Here is a 15,890-nt window from a genome sequence, read left to right as displayed (position 1 = left end):
AATTTAATAGAAAGCAAATCTTCAAAAGAAATTCTCTTCTGCTATTCAATTTTTCTTTTAATAAAGTGAAGACCTTCAACTTTTATCAAGAGACAATGGCAAGCAAATGGAATTTCTATGTATCTCATAACTTGCAAATATTTACTTCTTCATAAACACTCAGGTATTATAATAAAAGCATGAAATATTAATGTTCCTATCCAGTGTATTTTTTTAAATCAGAGCGCTATCATCTCAGATGGAGAAAATAATTTGCTCCCACCTCAATACATAAATAATTTAATTTTTCAAGGCTAATATGACATTTGTAAAAGATGTCATTCCTATTGTCCATGACACATAGACCCCCAACAGAAAATCAGCAGGGGAGCATGGGAAAATTCTGTAAGCAATCTTTGGAAACAAGCACAGTGTCTGCTTGTTTGTTGTTCTCTGTGGTAGTTTTTCCTTGTGCTTCAGAAAGGACACTCCTCCTCACACAGCTAGTGATTTCTAACCAGCTCACAGGAGAAAGATCCAGAACACAGTGGCAGTATTTCCTATTCTCCTCATTTCAGGAAATCAGATAGGGCTGATTAGCAATGCTTTTCTTCACATTTATGTTGCCGAAATGGTCTATCTTTAAAAACAAACAACATTCAGAGCCATGTGTGTCTATGCCAGAGTCTAAGTGAAAAGATGGCCATTTCCACCTTGTGTTCAACTTTCTGCAACACGTACACAAACTTCAATCGGATCTCTTTGACCACTGTGTGGAGAAGGGATTGTGTATGGGCAAGTAGAAATAGGACATTATTGTTAAGAACTATGCAAGAAATGATGGTAGCCTGAACTAGTGTTGGGAAAAGAGAAATGGGTAGATTCAAAAAGATTTTGGAGGTAGAGCAGAAAGATTAGAAAGATGCAGGCAGGAGAGAAAGGCAGGGATCAGAGAGAACTCCACTTTTTCCCGGAAGGTACCTGGGTGGCGGCCACTGATGCCATTTGCGGAGAAGGGAAAAACCTGGGTCCAGGAGGAACTGTCGTAGGGAAAAGGAACCCCGACACCATACATGAGAGTGGTCTATTGGACACGCAAGCAGAAATCTCACATAGGCAGTTGCATGAAGCTCAGAAGAGAGGCAGGGCTGGAGATTAAAAGCAACTTGGAAACGAGTACACAGAACTTAAAGCCATGGACTGCAAGCACTTAGGGTAAGAAGGCAGGCATACAAGAGAACAGAAGATTGAACCCCGAGGTTCTTCCTCAGAAAAAGAGGAGGAAGGTCCTCTGGAGAAGCCAGAAGTGGCAGAAGAAGTAGTTCCTTGAAATGAAGAGAGCAAAGACTTGTGAGGAGGGAAAACATAGTAGCCAGCTTTCCAGAAAATGCTAATAAGGCTAAGAGAGAGCTCCGCACATCACATCTGGCTATGTGGATGCTTCCGTATCCCTGAGGGGAATGTACAGAGCAATGGGGGGCCAGACACCCAGATTTGGACGTACAGAAAAGTGAAGAGGAGGTGGGGGAGGGGCAAGGGCAGATGTGGACCACGTGACTGATTACTAAGCTTTGCTATCAAGATAGAAAAATATGTGAGCACTGAAGGATATGTGAGGTCATGTAATTCCAAAAACTGAAATAAGTCCTTGTAATTTCCTTTTTCAAAAAATGTTTGGGTTTTCCTCAAGATCTCTTAATTTGTTTCTGAGTCCACAAGCCACCACAGAGCCTTTTTGAGATTCGCATTACGAAACAGGATTCAACTATCTGGGTTAATGAATGACAATAATCTTCAGGCAGAAAGGACGGGAATTATTTTCTGAATTAATGAGTTTCATTAATCAAAAAAAGAAAGGGCCTCCAACCATCCTCCCCCTACCCCTGCACCTTTTCATGACCTCTCTGTACAACACTGGCAGACATCATCTTTCCACCAACTAACAATGGCTGGATTCAAGTTCCGAACATTCTTGAGAAGACTCACTCATTTGGGCAGAAGGTACCCATCAAGGCCATTAAGGAAAAGTCCACCACAAAGTCTTACAGCTCACACAGCATTTTTAATCTATTTATGATGAAAAAATTAAGGTGGGGGGGAGCAGCAGATTAATAATTTTTTAAGATAAGAAAGCTGAAGCAAATAGCTCCAGGAATAGAAGACAGTGGACTGAGAGAGGAATTCTTGATTGGTTAACTAATCTGGAATCAAGAATATGAAGTACTATAACAGAGAAGTAATTGAGAGTGTGTAATCTCCAAGGACGCAAGAATGGAATGCCTAAACTTATGTCTATGCTGTAGGTCCAGCCTGGTGCCAAATGGCAAGATGGTTCTATATGTTACAAGCACAGTATAGTCTTTAGGGAAACAAAAGAAAAATAATAGCTAGAAGCAGACGGTGCTTCCTCTGAGCTGAGCATTTCATGCACAATATCTCACTTAACTCACATCACAGCCCTAGGGCACTGGAGCTTGAATTTTCCCCATTTTTCAAGATGAGGAAATGGTGGCTCAGTAAGAAGCTAGGTAATATCCAAAAGCCAAAAGCATGCCAAGTGGTGGGGCAAGAATTCAAACCAGATCTGCAGTGCTGGAGGCTTCCTCCTACCCACTCACCATGTAATAGGACTCCTGGGAATACATAAGGCACGAATGAGTACTTAGCAAAGCAGACAGAGAGCAGAGCCCCACATAGATTCAAAGCGGGAGAAATGGAAAGTCAAATAAAGGCCGGACTTTAAGTAAACTTTTTACTGGACACAGAAAAGTGCACAAAATACATGTATGGCACCAAGTGAGTGCCCGCCCATGTCACCAGTACCTGGATCAAGATGGAGAGGATGACCAGCTCCCAGAGCTCTGTTCATGTCCTTCCAGTCACTCCTGCGATCCCCGAAAGGTGACTGTTACCCTGGCATAGTCATCAGTGGTTTTGTTAGTTCTGCCTGGTTTTAAATTTTATGTGATTAGGATCATACTTCCTGTGTTTGGCTTCTTTCACTCTACGTTACGTTTGTGAGATTCAACCATGGGATCCACATGGCAAGTATTGGTTGATTCTTAATGCTGTTTGGTGAAGAGAACACAAATCCATTCCATGATTCATGCCCAGCTTTGGACATCCTCACAGATGTCATTTGGTGACACATACATACCTCGATGTTGGGTATGTTCCTAGAAGGGGAAGTTGCTGGTTTATAGGGAATGCATACATTCAGCTTCAGCAGATATTGCCAAAAAGTCTTCCAAAAAGGAAAGACTAGCACATTGATTTAATAGTTTTCTTCCCATAGTAGAGGGGCATTCCAGTATAAACAGAGCTTTAAAATATTGAAGGGCATCATAAAAATTATCCCAGGGCCATTTTGAAATATCAGAAATAAACTAAAAAGCGAGTCTTTCTGAAAATCATGTGAATGATGGAAGGAAGCCCAGCTTGCCAAATATCATGTAATGAAAACTAAAGAGAAGGGAAACTGGTTGAAAGGGTCTTGAAAGGGTCAGTGGACAGCAACGGGGCTGTCCACAAATGATGCAGGAGACAGTAGTCTTTGGCCCAGGATAGCAATTTCCAGGTCTCAACCCTCTGTGTGAGACCTGGAGCATCAATGTTTCTGGGCCTTGGGTGTTTCACCACTGAAATGACAGAAGGGCACTAGCTGAGCTCTCACTTCCATTTTGGGCAACATAATGTGATACAGATCGCTAACAGAGAGAATGCTTCTGGCTTGTCAGAAACAGCAAGGCTTCGGTCCTATACACTCACTATACAATGCATCCAAAGCCAGAAGATGAATACACTTTTGTTGCAAAACAAAACAGAGGTTAGCTGGACTGATATGTGCAGGGGAGTTCTAAGGACAACTTAAGTGTTGGAGCAATGTGTTGGGGGATCTTATAAGGAAGCCTTTTAGAAAAAAAAAAAAAAATTCTTTTGAAAATATTTGGCCAAAATGATCCCAGGATTAAAAATGAATTTTAAAATGTGCTCTAAGTTTCCCAAGTCCTAATGTTAAAACAACATATTTTGCCATACATAGCTCTCAGTTCTCTTCCTTCTTATATAGGACACTTTCCTGCTTTTTTACCCAGAACACCTATGGCAGATGAAACTCATTCCAGTGGGCTTGCCATTTTTCTCCCCATTTTGATTATAAGATTTTTCAGTCACTCAAGATTTTCCAAGAGCCTGATTTTTATTCTTATTTATTTAAAAATATAAACATGTAGGTTTACTAATTTTCCTCTGCATGCAGTTTTGGCTACATCCCACCAGTTTTGAGATTTAACTTCCTCTGTATCACTACCTTCTAGAGAGTCTACTTTTGTATTCAAATATCTTCTTTTCTTTCTACTTTTTATCTATAATACTAATGAATTGTAAAATAACCTGCCATAAGGTCTCAAACTGAATAAAATCCATCTGACAGAGGAGGTGGTCAAGACCAGCTCTGTGAGGCTGCACTGGATTTTGTACAGAGAAGCACTTCTTTCCCAGTTACATATTTGGGAAACTTCAGTTAAGTACAGAGGAAGAAAAACACTGTGCAACACCAAAAACCATACAGACATTTAGATGACCGTTCCCACTGTGTTCACAAACAGCAGCGTGAGACTCTGACGCTGGGAAGGAGGAAGTGCCAAAAAAAAAAATTCTTTTTAAAATCCAAAGTGACAAAAGAGTTTATGAGGCTTAGAAGGCTTGTCACACCATGAAAACAAATCCCCTCATTTACATCCTCATTTACATTTACATACATGAATTTATAGCTCAGGGGAAATGGCAAGTCAGAGTGCAGTGGGATTACCAGTGTCCAGACATTTGTGGAGGGCATTTACATAAGAAAAGTAGAAAAGAAGTGGGTACATACTAGGACCCTTACCAATCCACTTAGGAAACTGAAAACCCAAAGTGAAAAGTCCAACAAATACCAGTTAGAAGGGCAGAGGCTGTGAGACTGTAACACACATAGGACAGAAAGAAAAATGTCAGTTAACAGTTATTGGATCGAGTCTTGGTTCCAGGCCAGCTTTCCACGTATTAGCCCATTTAAAGTTCATGAAAATCTTATCAGTGAGGCAATCACCATCTGAATTTAGAAATGAAAGAGCAGAGATGAAAGAAGTTAGGTGACCTGCCCCACGGCTGCATAGTTCTACAGGTAAAGCAGTCATCAGGGATTAGAAAGCCCCAAACAGGAACCTGTGAATGAGAGACCAGATCCTGCTTCTTATTTATTCCTCCTATAATTCCTCCTCTGGGGTCCATGGGCCATTTTCCAATTCACATTTTGTAATTTACTGGGAACGGGTAAACTGTGTATCTAAGACTCAGATGAGAGGATTAATGGGGAGAAAGCAAAATCTGACCTAATCTGACAAATTATAAATCTGACAAAATCTGACATAACTCTAAGGCTTCTTAAGTCAATATGATTTCACTTGACTACATGATAAGCCTAAAATATCAAGATTTTGCTTCTGCTATTTGCTTTTTTAAAATACATTCCTAACACTCCAGGAATAACTGGAGCAAGAAGAAAGTAAAGGAGAACGGTAGAATGGAGAAAGAGCCAAAGGCTTCCATTCAGGAAGAAGAGGGGAACATATTTAGAAGAAAAAGAAAAGCCAAAAAAAAAAAAAAAAAATCAAAGCGGATCCGGGTTCATAACTGTGCCAGGTTTTAGGACCAAGGAAGAAAGGTAGTACAATGTGAAGACTCAGCGGCCAGCCTAGCCTTCAAACACTTCCATGCAGTGCATTGGCTCTCATACTAAGTAAATGTTTCTTTTGTTGTTGTTGTTGTTGTTAGGATTTATTTATTTGAGAGAGAGAGAGAGAAAGTGTGTGTGCATGGAGTAGGAGCAGAGGGAGAGGGAGAGGGAAACTCAAGGAGAATCCACCGTGAACAAGGAGCTTAATGCAGGGCTCGATCTCATGACCCTGAGATCATGACCTGAGCCAAAACCAAGAGTCAGACGCTTAAAGGACTGAGCCACCCAGGTGCCCCTAAGTAAATGTTTCTTAAAAAAAAAAAAAAAAAAATCAAATATGCTGGGACACCTGGATGGCTCAGTCTGTGAAGCAGCTGCCTTCAGCTCAGGTCATAATCCCAAGGTCCTAGCGTCGAGTCCCACCTTCTGCCTGCCGCTCCTCCTGCTTGTATGCTCTCTCTCACTTTCTCTCTCTGACAAACAGTCTTTTTTAAAAAAAAATCAAATATGCTAAGATACAGAAGAAAGACTGGCTTAGAAAACAAAATGTAGACAATCTCTGGATGATGAAATTAATGTTCTAATCAAATAAAGCTCATTTCCAAGTTAAGGATTACAGCTGAAATTTATTACACACATAAAATAACCAAAGCAAACAAATAAACAAGAACTGTCAGGTTTTTAAACTTTGTTGGCACAGTGGCCCATCAAGTCAGTAGCCTGTCTTTTTAATTTTCATTCTTTGACTAGTCATTAAGAGAATTATTTATGAGCCTATTATTTCATGTTGGAGGGGAATAAATGTATAATTCATGATTTTCCTCTAGAAAGATATAGGCACTCATCACTTAATTCCTACAAAGGTGAGTGATTAAGTAGGGTTATCAGCTCTGTTAATTTCTGACTCTATTATTATTACCCTATGCGGATACCAGTGTTCTAATATTTCAAGCCAACCGATACCAAGCCAACTGCTTTAATATTTCATGTAGATAAATCCACCATATCGGCAAAGCACAGCCCAGACTTAAGACTTTTGCCTGTCTTGCACTGTATGACTAAAATAAATGGCTTTTAGAATTCCAATGAGAGAGGCGCCTGGGTGGCTCAGTGGGTTAAGCCTCTGTGTTAGGCTCAGGTCATGATCTGGGGTCCTGGGATCGAGACCCGCATAAGGCTCTCTGCTCAGTAGGGTCTCTGCCTGCCTACTTGTGATCTCTCTCTCTGTGTGAAGTAAATAAATAAGATCTTTAAAAAAAAAAAAAAGTTAAAAAAAAAAAAGAATTGCAATGAGAGTACAGTATTTCTTAAAGGACATCAAATCAACTCCTCTATTTTAATCAACAAAAAACAAGTATATTTCAAGTACTGGGTATTGAAGGGGGCTTTGACCAACAGGATGGTTCTCACAAAGGCAACATTAGAAAAACAAGGCTAAAAAGAAGTAAATATCTCAGATGTCCCACTTACGCAACACTTGGAAAAACTAAGAATGAGCTTTTGATATTCTACTACCAAAAACAATCTTCACTGCTCTGATTTATTATTGTTAACTGCTCCTGGACAAAGTAAGCTTATGATAATGTACAGTTAGCCTTGATTTTCCTGTAGAGGCCATAGGTCTAAGACACACTCGGTGGCATGGCTTGGATCCACTATGATGTTCCAGACATCAGGGAGAGATTTCAGATCAGCCAGAAAATAAAGACTCCTTACAACCATCAGAAAGGGCATTCAATTCTAGTGTTTTCGAACTCGGTCCACTGGAAATCAGGTTTTCCCAATAGAAATGTCCCCAAAGCAAGATGTTCCCATACCCCTGCCCCATTTTTTTGTTTTGTTGGTGTAGTAGTTCTCTACTGCTATTTTAACAAATTACCATGAATTTGGCACCTTAAAACAATGCCCATTTATTACTTCACTGTTCAGTAGGCCCCAAATCCAGAAGGCTTCTGGGTTCTCTGATTAAGATGTCACCCAAATTAAGGTGTTGACTGGCTTCCTATTTGGGGGCTATGGCGGAATATCTGCTTTCAAGCTCATTCAGGTGGTTGGGAAAATTCAGTTCCTTCTCAAGGGTTTCCTAGTGGTTCCTTTCATCTTCAAGCCAGCAACACACTGAATATCCTTCCTTCCCAGGCTTAGAACCTCCCTGAATTCACATTTGCCAGCAGCCGGGAGAAAGCTCAGCTCTTAAAGGCTCCTATGATGACATTAGATCTACCTGGATAATCCAGGCTAATCCCCCTCACTCAGTAGTAACCTTCGCTCTAGCTGCAAAGTCCTGTCCTGCCATGGTCAACATATTGACAGCATGGTACCAGGGGATGAAAGTCCTGGGGGCCAAAATTTTGCCCACCAGAGTTGGCAGAGTGGATTTTCCACTATTTGGATTCCTTCAAGGCCAGAAGACTCAGACCATTTCGATAATCAGTTATGATCAATCATTAACTGGTTATCTGTGCTTTTCTTGAGTGAGTTAATATTTCTAGTTTGCACCACTATCCCAGGTAATGAACACTATGTCCCTCATTCTGAATACCTAGCTCTGGCTGACAACCTCCATGTCATTTACCCTTTTAGGACACTGTGCTGCTGTATCCCAAACATGATTTTCCCTGGTAAAATCCAAATTATTTTAGGACTTCTTGGCATAGTTACTTCTCCTTCCAACGCAAATAATCTTAATTGAAACTTTTTTGTGTGCATTTCAACACCTCAGAAATTATCCACAGGGTTGGGGCACCTGAATGGCTCAGTGGGTTAAACCTCTGCCTTCGGCTCAGGTCATGATCTCAGGGTCCTGGGATCAAGCCCCGCATGGGGCTCTTTGCTCAGCAGGGAGCCTGCTTCCCCCCCTCTCTCTGCCTGCCTCTCTGCCTACTTGTGATTTCTCTCTCTCTCTCTCTCTCTGTCAAATAAATAAATAAAATATTTAAAAAAGAAGAAAGAAAGAAAGAAATTATCCACAGGTAACAGCTAGAATGAAGCACAGCATCCCAGCTATGAAACAATTTATAACTTTATAAACAGGTTAGGGTAGGTTTTCTACTTTGTTTCTAATACTAAGCCAGCCGATACACCACAATTTTCCCTCATATTTTTAAAAATTTTCAAGTACTAATGAATTAATTCAACCACCCAACCTTGATGCGATTCTTGGCCTCAAAGACAATGAAGAACGTGTTCCCTGCCTTACTGCCCAGCACAAAGAAAACTGGTAGATGACAACGTGGCAGGCGGCCCAGAGAAGTTAAGACAAGCTTGGGAATGTTAGTGTGGAGGATTTCTACAGGAGCTAACATCTGAGTGCAGTCCTGTCAGTCCAATCTAAATGTTAGGGTGACGCACCGCAGGAGAAACAGAAATTCCTTCTAAGCAGAGGGTCCTGGCACATGCAGAGAAAGAGGAACAAGGCTGGTGAATATAGAAGGGGGAGCCGCTAGTGGGAACTGAAGCTGAAGAAAATCGGGAGGCATTCTTTCATGAAGGGCTTGTCTACATCATGGTAAGGAAGTTGACTTTACCCTGAAAACAATGATACGGTGAGGGGACTGAGGAGTGTTTACCAGAGGAGAAAACACATTCTGGAGAGAGTCTGGGTACTTCCGAAAAGCAAGTCGATTAAAATCAGGGCATTAGGAGACGGATAAGCCAGAAAAAGAACAAAATATTTCTCGTCCCCACACTACGGCAGGGCTGGCCCAGGAGACAGAGAGGACAGCGCATATTCAAGAAGGAGAACTGAGAGGGACGCCTGGGTGGCTCAGTTGGTTAAGCAGCTGCCTTCAGCTCAGGTCATGATCCCAGCGTCCTGGGATCGAGTCCCACATCGGGCTCCTTGCTCAGCAGGGAGCCTGCTTCTCCCTCTGACTCTGTCTGCCTGTGCTTGCTCTCCCCCCCCCCTCTGATAAATAAATAAAAGATCTTAAAAAAAAAAAAAAAAGAAGGAGAACTGACAGGAAGTGTAGAAAGGGAGAGGAGGACAGAGGATTGCTGGTTTCTCACTACATTCCAGGCACCTCATCTCATTTGATTCCCGAAGAATCACCCCCACCAAGCAGGAGGTGCAGTCACTTCTAGTTATTAGATGGTGGAAATGGCTCTGAGAGCTTACGTGGCCTCCTCAGAGTCAGTAAATAATAGACTCAGGATCAGAAACTCTGATTCCTAGGTTAAGACTCTTTCTGCTTCACATGCAGAAATTTTACTCACAGTTAAAAACATCAAGGGACGCCTGGGTGGCTCAGTGGGTTAAGCCGCTGCATTGGGCTCAGGTCATGATCCCAGAATCCTGGGATTGAGACCCACACTGGGCTCCTTGCTCGGCAGGAAGCCTGCTTCTCCCTCTGCCTCTGCCTGCTAATCTGTCTGCCTGTGCTCGCTTGCTCTCTCTCTCTGACAAATAAATAAATAAAGTCTTAAAAAAAAATCAAGAAGACTTCAGGCTCATAATCCTGAATGGGCATTTTAGTAAGATCTCAATTGGTCATTAAAATGATTGGTCTGTCATCTTCATTTTTTTGAGGTGAAAAGACAACCTCTAGGTCAAAGTTCTTGTAACGTTTAATAACCATCACAGTGATAAAGGGAAAGAATAAAGTCCTGAACGCAGCTAAGGACTCAATCACTCAACAGATATTAATAGAGCACCTCTAGGTGTACTCTGACATAAGGTCCTGAATAATAACCAACTTGTCCTCATGGTACCTAGTACAAAGAGAAGAACAAAGTGACCATATTGTGTGCATATTTACAGAGAAAATGGGGAACAAAGGTAATAATGGAAATAGAGTGAACTGCATACAGGGGAACCCTACAAAATCATCCAGCAGATCTGAAAATTTAGAACAAGGGATGAGAAGACCAAAGGAAGTACAATTCCAAAGGAAGTATTTAAACATGCTAAATTAAAATAAAAAACAAAAAAACCCACATATTTAAATGATCTGCTAAGACAAAATAATCTAATTCTAAAGAAAATTTTACCACTCTTCTTTTTTTGTCCATGTTCAACTGCCTATTCACCAGACTATGCATTGGAGCGGTGGTGGTGGTGGTGGTGGTGGTGGTGTGTGTGTGTTTAAATCTAAGAGAGTGCTTGGATCAGGGTGCATTTCTCCTTGGTGAGTAAGTCTTCAATTTCTTAGTCAAGAGAACTGTAAGCCCTTCAGAATGGGGCTTGCGAGGAACCAAGAGGGGACTGGCCATCTCCCTGGGTGATCTGCCACTTCAAAGACCAAGAAAACACCTGAGAAATGGACCTCCCTCCCTATCACCACAATGTTTGAATTCTAGAAATACATTACCTTTCTCCTTTATACCAGCTTCCCACTCTTACAAGCCATTTATGATTGAAATCATTCCATTAGATTTTTCAATCCGGTTGTTACAGAAAATAAGACTCTGAAAGTTAAAAATCTTTCTTGCTCTACTTATTGCCTATCTATTATCAGCTGAATGTAGAAAAATCCACTTTTATATTTTAAACTATCCTCAAAAAAAGCCCATTTATTTTCAGGGAGAGTGATGTCTAAAGTCTATTTAGCCTAAACTGGGTTGCATATTACATTTCATGCCTTTAATCCACAAATATCAGTTGGAATTCCTTCATGGTCAAGCTAATGTGCTAGGGCCCCAAGGAACTTAGAATCTAGTAGAGAAGCCAAAGCATCAATCACTACCACACACAAAAAGTAGTACATGTCCCAAAGAATATGCAAATCACACTCAATGAGGGGGTCAGAACATGCCCTCCATTTTAATAATGCTATGAAAGAAAAAGTTGTGGTATTATAAAAGAGTAAAATATCTTGCACTTATCATGACTGGACTTCTGCTATTTCTTATTAACACACAAAGCTCAGCAAAACAAATACACTCATAAGAATAAAAACTGAGCTGCTTATTAGACATATAAGTGAGCTTTCTAATTTGGATAGGCTCCCTACTCCTTCTATAGGCTCCCTATCAAAAAAGCCATAGGGATCAATTTTCCAAAATCCCAACCAAAATTCTTATCAAAGCTATTTAATGAAAAGTAAAGGTATATCTTGGTAGCCACATTAAAGCCACAGGTTGCTACCTTTATTGCTAAAATGAGATCAGGTAGCACGATCTTCATTCCCATTGAAGATAAGACAAAGGAATCTCATTAAATATCACACCTTCTGTGAGCATCAGACAAGAACATGACTGACCTTCTTCCTTTTCCACCAGACTAGAGGATTTGACAGAGCTACAAGTCCTGTAGCTCAGGCACCAAACCCATCTTCTCTTTGGCTTAGGTTTGGCCCATGATTGACACCCCCCAAAATACAGAGAAATTGCCAAGACTCGAGCTTTTACTTCACATGAAATGTACTTGTGAGCAAAGGAGTGGAACCATCACTTGTGTTTTTAAGGGTTCACTCGGGCCACTGGGTTGAAACGATCTGTAAAGGGAAACTAAGGTGGGACTCAGGCAAGGAGGGGGCAGTGGTAGTCTGGGAGGCAGTCGGATTATGGAAAAGATTCTAAAAATCAAGTCAATGGGATTTTCTGACACACTGAGTGGGGTAAGAAAGAAAAGGGGGACATATAGGACTTCTAGATTTTGGGTGTACGCAACTGGAAATGCATTTGTCCCCCAGCTGAAATGAGGAACAGATATGGGGGCAAGTGTGAGGGGGACCAGGAGTCTGATGTATTCATGATGTCTACTAGAAATCTAGTTGGAAATGTGGAGTAGGCAGATGGATATTCATATTTGAAGTTTGGAAATAAAATTTGGGTGCTACCAGCATATCACAAATACTTGGTTCGCTTACTAGAAAACCACAATCAACTCTTGACACTGGCTAGAGAATTACCTCACAGTAATAATTCTTGCTGGGTATGAGGGAAGCCGTACTCTGGCAGAGAGAAACCTGTTCTCTTCATTTCTCTACACGGCATCTGTATAGTCTGACATCATTGCTGCTACAGGGCAATATCAAGCAAGAGACAGAGAAAGGTAGCTGCTTTTCATGCACAGAACACAGAGGTCACTTTCCAATGTTAAAAGGAGGGAATGGGGAAATTAAAGCAGAGAAAATCTAGTCAAACACAGTCCCAAATAGTAGTCTGGGAGAACCCTTTAGTATGTCATGTGCCAAAGGCATCTCATCTATTTCAGGGGCTCCTGTTTTCCCCACGGCTCTCAGACACTTTATCTCCTGCAGATAACATGCCAACAATGGATCCATTCAGCAATTTCATAAAGGTGAGTGAGGGGCAGGGAGCAAGTAACAGAAACTCATTTCCAGCCAAATTTGCTATCAGTAGCCAAAAAGCACATCTGCCATACCAACATTAACTTTCTGTGGGAAGCAGAAAAGACACTGGACATTTAAAAGTTTTAAATGTTCTCAGTAGGGAACTGAAAAGAAGCCGTCCTTATAGGCATAATCTGATAAACCTATATCAAAAAGTGATGGTAAGGGGCGCCTGGGTGGCTCAGTGGGTTGAAGCCTCTGCCTTCGGCTCAGGTCACAATCCCAGAGTCCTGGGATCGGGCCCCACATTGGGCTCTCTGCTCAGCAGGGAGCCTGCTTCTCTTCCTCTCTCTCTGCCTGCCTGTCTACTTGTGATCTCTGTCTGTCCAATAAATAAATAAAATCTTTTTTAAAGAAAAGGGATGGTAAGTATCAAACTAATGTTTTATATTCAAGACAAGCTTAAAGCCATCAAAAACGTACCCATCTGTATTCAGTACTTTTGGTGTTTAAGGCCTGCAATTTTGGAGGGATGGATACACAACGTCATCTTTCCAGTATGCTATTTGTTTTAGACTTCCATTATAATTTACTGACAATTCAGCTGGACAACATTTACACTTACTAGCCTATTCTATCTAGGATGAAAAGTGGGCTACCGTTTCTGAGGACCTAGGAATACAGTGAGATGAGGAATAACCCAGCAATAAGGAGACTTCATTACCCATTGCTCATGCAGCAGTCAGCCTAAAATAAGAACACTGCTCCCCACGTAAAGATCCATCCACCCATTCTGCTCATATAATTATGGAGAGATTGTGTGAAAACAAAACAACTTTATAAAAGGCATCATGAGTAGTCCAAATCTTGCTCCAGTTTTTTAGCAAGTATTTGCTCTTCCAGGAAACATTTCACTGGAGTTGAAGCACTCAGAAGCAAGTTAGTATCAGGATACTCTCGCTGGCTTCCACGGCTTTCAAAATCCTTGCATTGCTATCATGCGCGTTTGCCAGTAAATGTGACTTTTAATACTTTGTGTCATCTGGGTGTATTTATACGACTGTGACTATCAAAAACTTTACAAAAATTGGTGTAAATATGCTGTGATACCAATCCGAAAGGATCGCATTCTCCCTGGATAGCTACACCATCTTCACATATGAAGGTACAAATTAGTCCTTACTTTCACAAGCCCAAGGTAGGTATAATCGGTAAATTTATAAAGCACTAAGGTCAGATTTAAATAGCACTACTACATATTTGTGAAGAAATGCCCACCATCTCATGTTATTACTTAATCCTCAGTATTTTATCAGGTAGCTGTATTCTAACAGCGAAGGAGATTTTACTCAAGCTTGTATTGTTAAGAGACAGAGCTGGGATTTACTGAATCTTTACTAACCTGTTAGCTACTCTTGTTATTTGTGTCATAACTGGCAGGAAACCCCTTTAAAGAGTCTCTGACTTTGCTTTTTTTTCCTCAAAGTCCACCTTGGGGAAAGAACTGCCAAAAGGGCTCACAAGTGAACAGCAAAGCAGCTAGAGGCCTTGGGTGCTGAAGAAACCCAGCGGCGTCAGAGACGGAGGCTCTCCTGGAGACAGAGGAGTGCGTGCCCCTGACATATGGTCAGTGCCCATCAATATCCGACGAATAAACTTTTTTTTTTAAGTAGGCTCCACACCCAGCATGCAGCCCAGCATGCAGCCCGGCTCAGGGCTTGAACTCAGGACCCTGAGATCAAGATCTGAGCTGAGATCAAGACTTGGACGCTTAACCAAATGAGCCTCCCAGGTGCCCCTGAGGAATAAACTCTTATGCCTAAGAGTTTATTTTGGCCCGATAAGATGAACTGCAGAGGTATTTCAGAATATCAGCAGATTCTGGATGAATTTAGATGTACAAATTAGCCATTTGGGGAGAGTATTGGCCTTTTTTTTTTTTTTTTTTTTTTGGCATAAAGCTGGGTATTCTGTTTAGCAACACTTTTCCAGGAAAAATGAAGGGACCAGAGCTTTCTTTGTCCTTTGAGCATCAGGAAAGGGTCTGGATAAAACAAAAACGCAATCTGCAGGAGATGGCTGGGATGGAGCAATGGAGTACCAGCGGGAGTGAAGGCCTCCACCTGCTTTATTTTCTTCTGCCCTGCCATATTCGTCTCATCTCCAGGTATTTTCTAAAAGCCCCTTTGCATTTGCATTTGCTAAGGAACTTTGCCGTTTGAAAGAGAAAAATCATTGCTCTTAACTTCCGGTGTCAGTTTCCCCAGCCAACATTCTGCCACCTCTAGAATCCCCCAGACTCCCGCCTCTCTCCTGAGCATGGCCTGAACAATGGGGCCACCCTCTGCCTCCCCTTCCTGAGAACACCCTCAGAAGCCTCCGTCCAGCCTTTCCTCCCTCCCACTCCTACTGTGAACAGTGGCTCACTCAGGAGAGCAGAGGCATTTGTTACAACTCCCAGTCCGAAGTTTCAGGAGCAGCGAAGCTTGCACCGTTTTGAAAGAAAGATCACAGATACCTTCTTGCGGTCACCGAAGCAGAGATTCTTTGTTTTCAAATTCTGTCTTGTAAAATTTCTCAAGAACAAACATCCATAATCTGACCTTTGAAAACCACTCTGCACTTAAATAGAAGTTTGCTTACATTATACTTCACACAGTTCCTAGAGTTCACCTTACGTTATTTATATCTTTTTGTTGTAACAAGACATTCCAAAGAAAAAATGGTCATGAACGCTCACATCTCTCTTATCGTGCACCCCCCGCAATACACACACAAATTCAGCCCAAGTTCAAGTCAGCATAGCTTTTTGTCTCAAAGGCTCTCAGTATCAGCCTCATTTTGACAGTAACAACAATAAAAAAATCTAAACCTAAGCTAATAAAACCTGCTCAGTGTCATGTCATCAGCACACGGAGGATGAACATTGTGTCGTTGTACTGCCTGTCAAGTTAAGACCT

At 41.4% G+C, this 15,890-nt stretch overlaps 1 protein-coding gene across 9 annotated transcripts in view; it reads right to left on the bottom strand.

Annotated features, from left to right (window-relative positions):
* The window catches only part of NHSL1 (NHS like 1), a 300,569-nt gene that overhangs the window by 87,301 nt on the left and 197,378 nt on the right, over positions 1 to 15,890 (bottom strand). The gene's annotated exons all lie outside the window — the stretch shown is intronic.

This window comes from Mustela nivalis, assembly GCF_964662115.1.
Source record: "Mustela nivalis genome assembly, chromosome: 5".
Taxonomy (NCBI): Eukaryota; Metazoa; Chordata; class Mammalia; order Carnivora; family Mustelidae; genus Mustela; species Mustela nivalis.
Note: the sequence above shows the minus strand (reverse complement) of the source record. Positions and strands in the feature narration are given on the sequence as shown.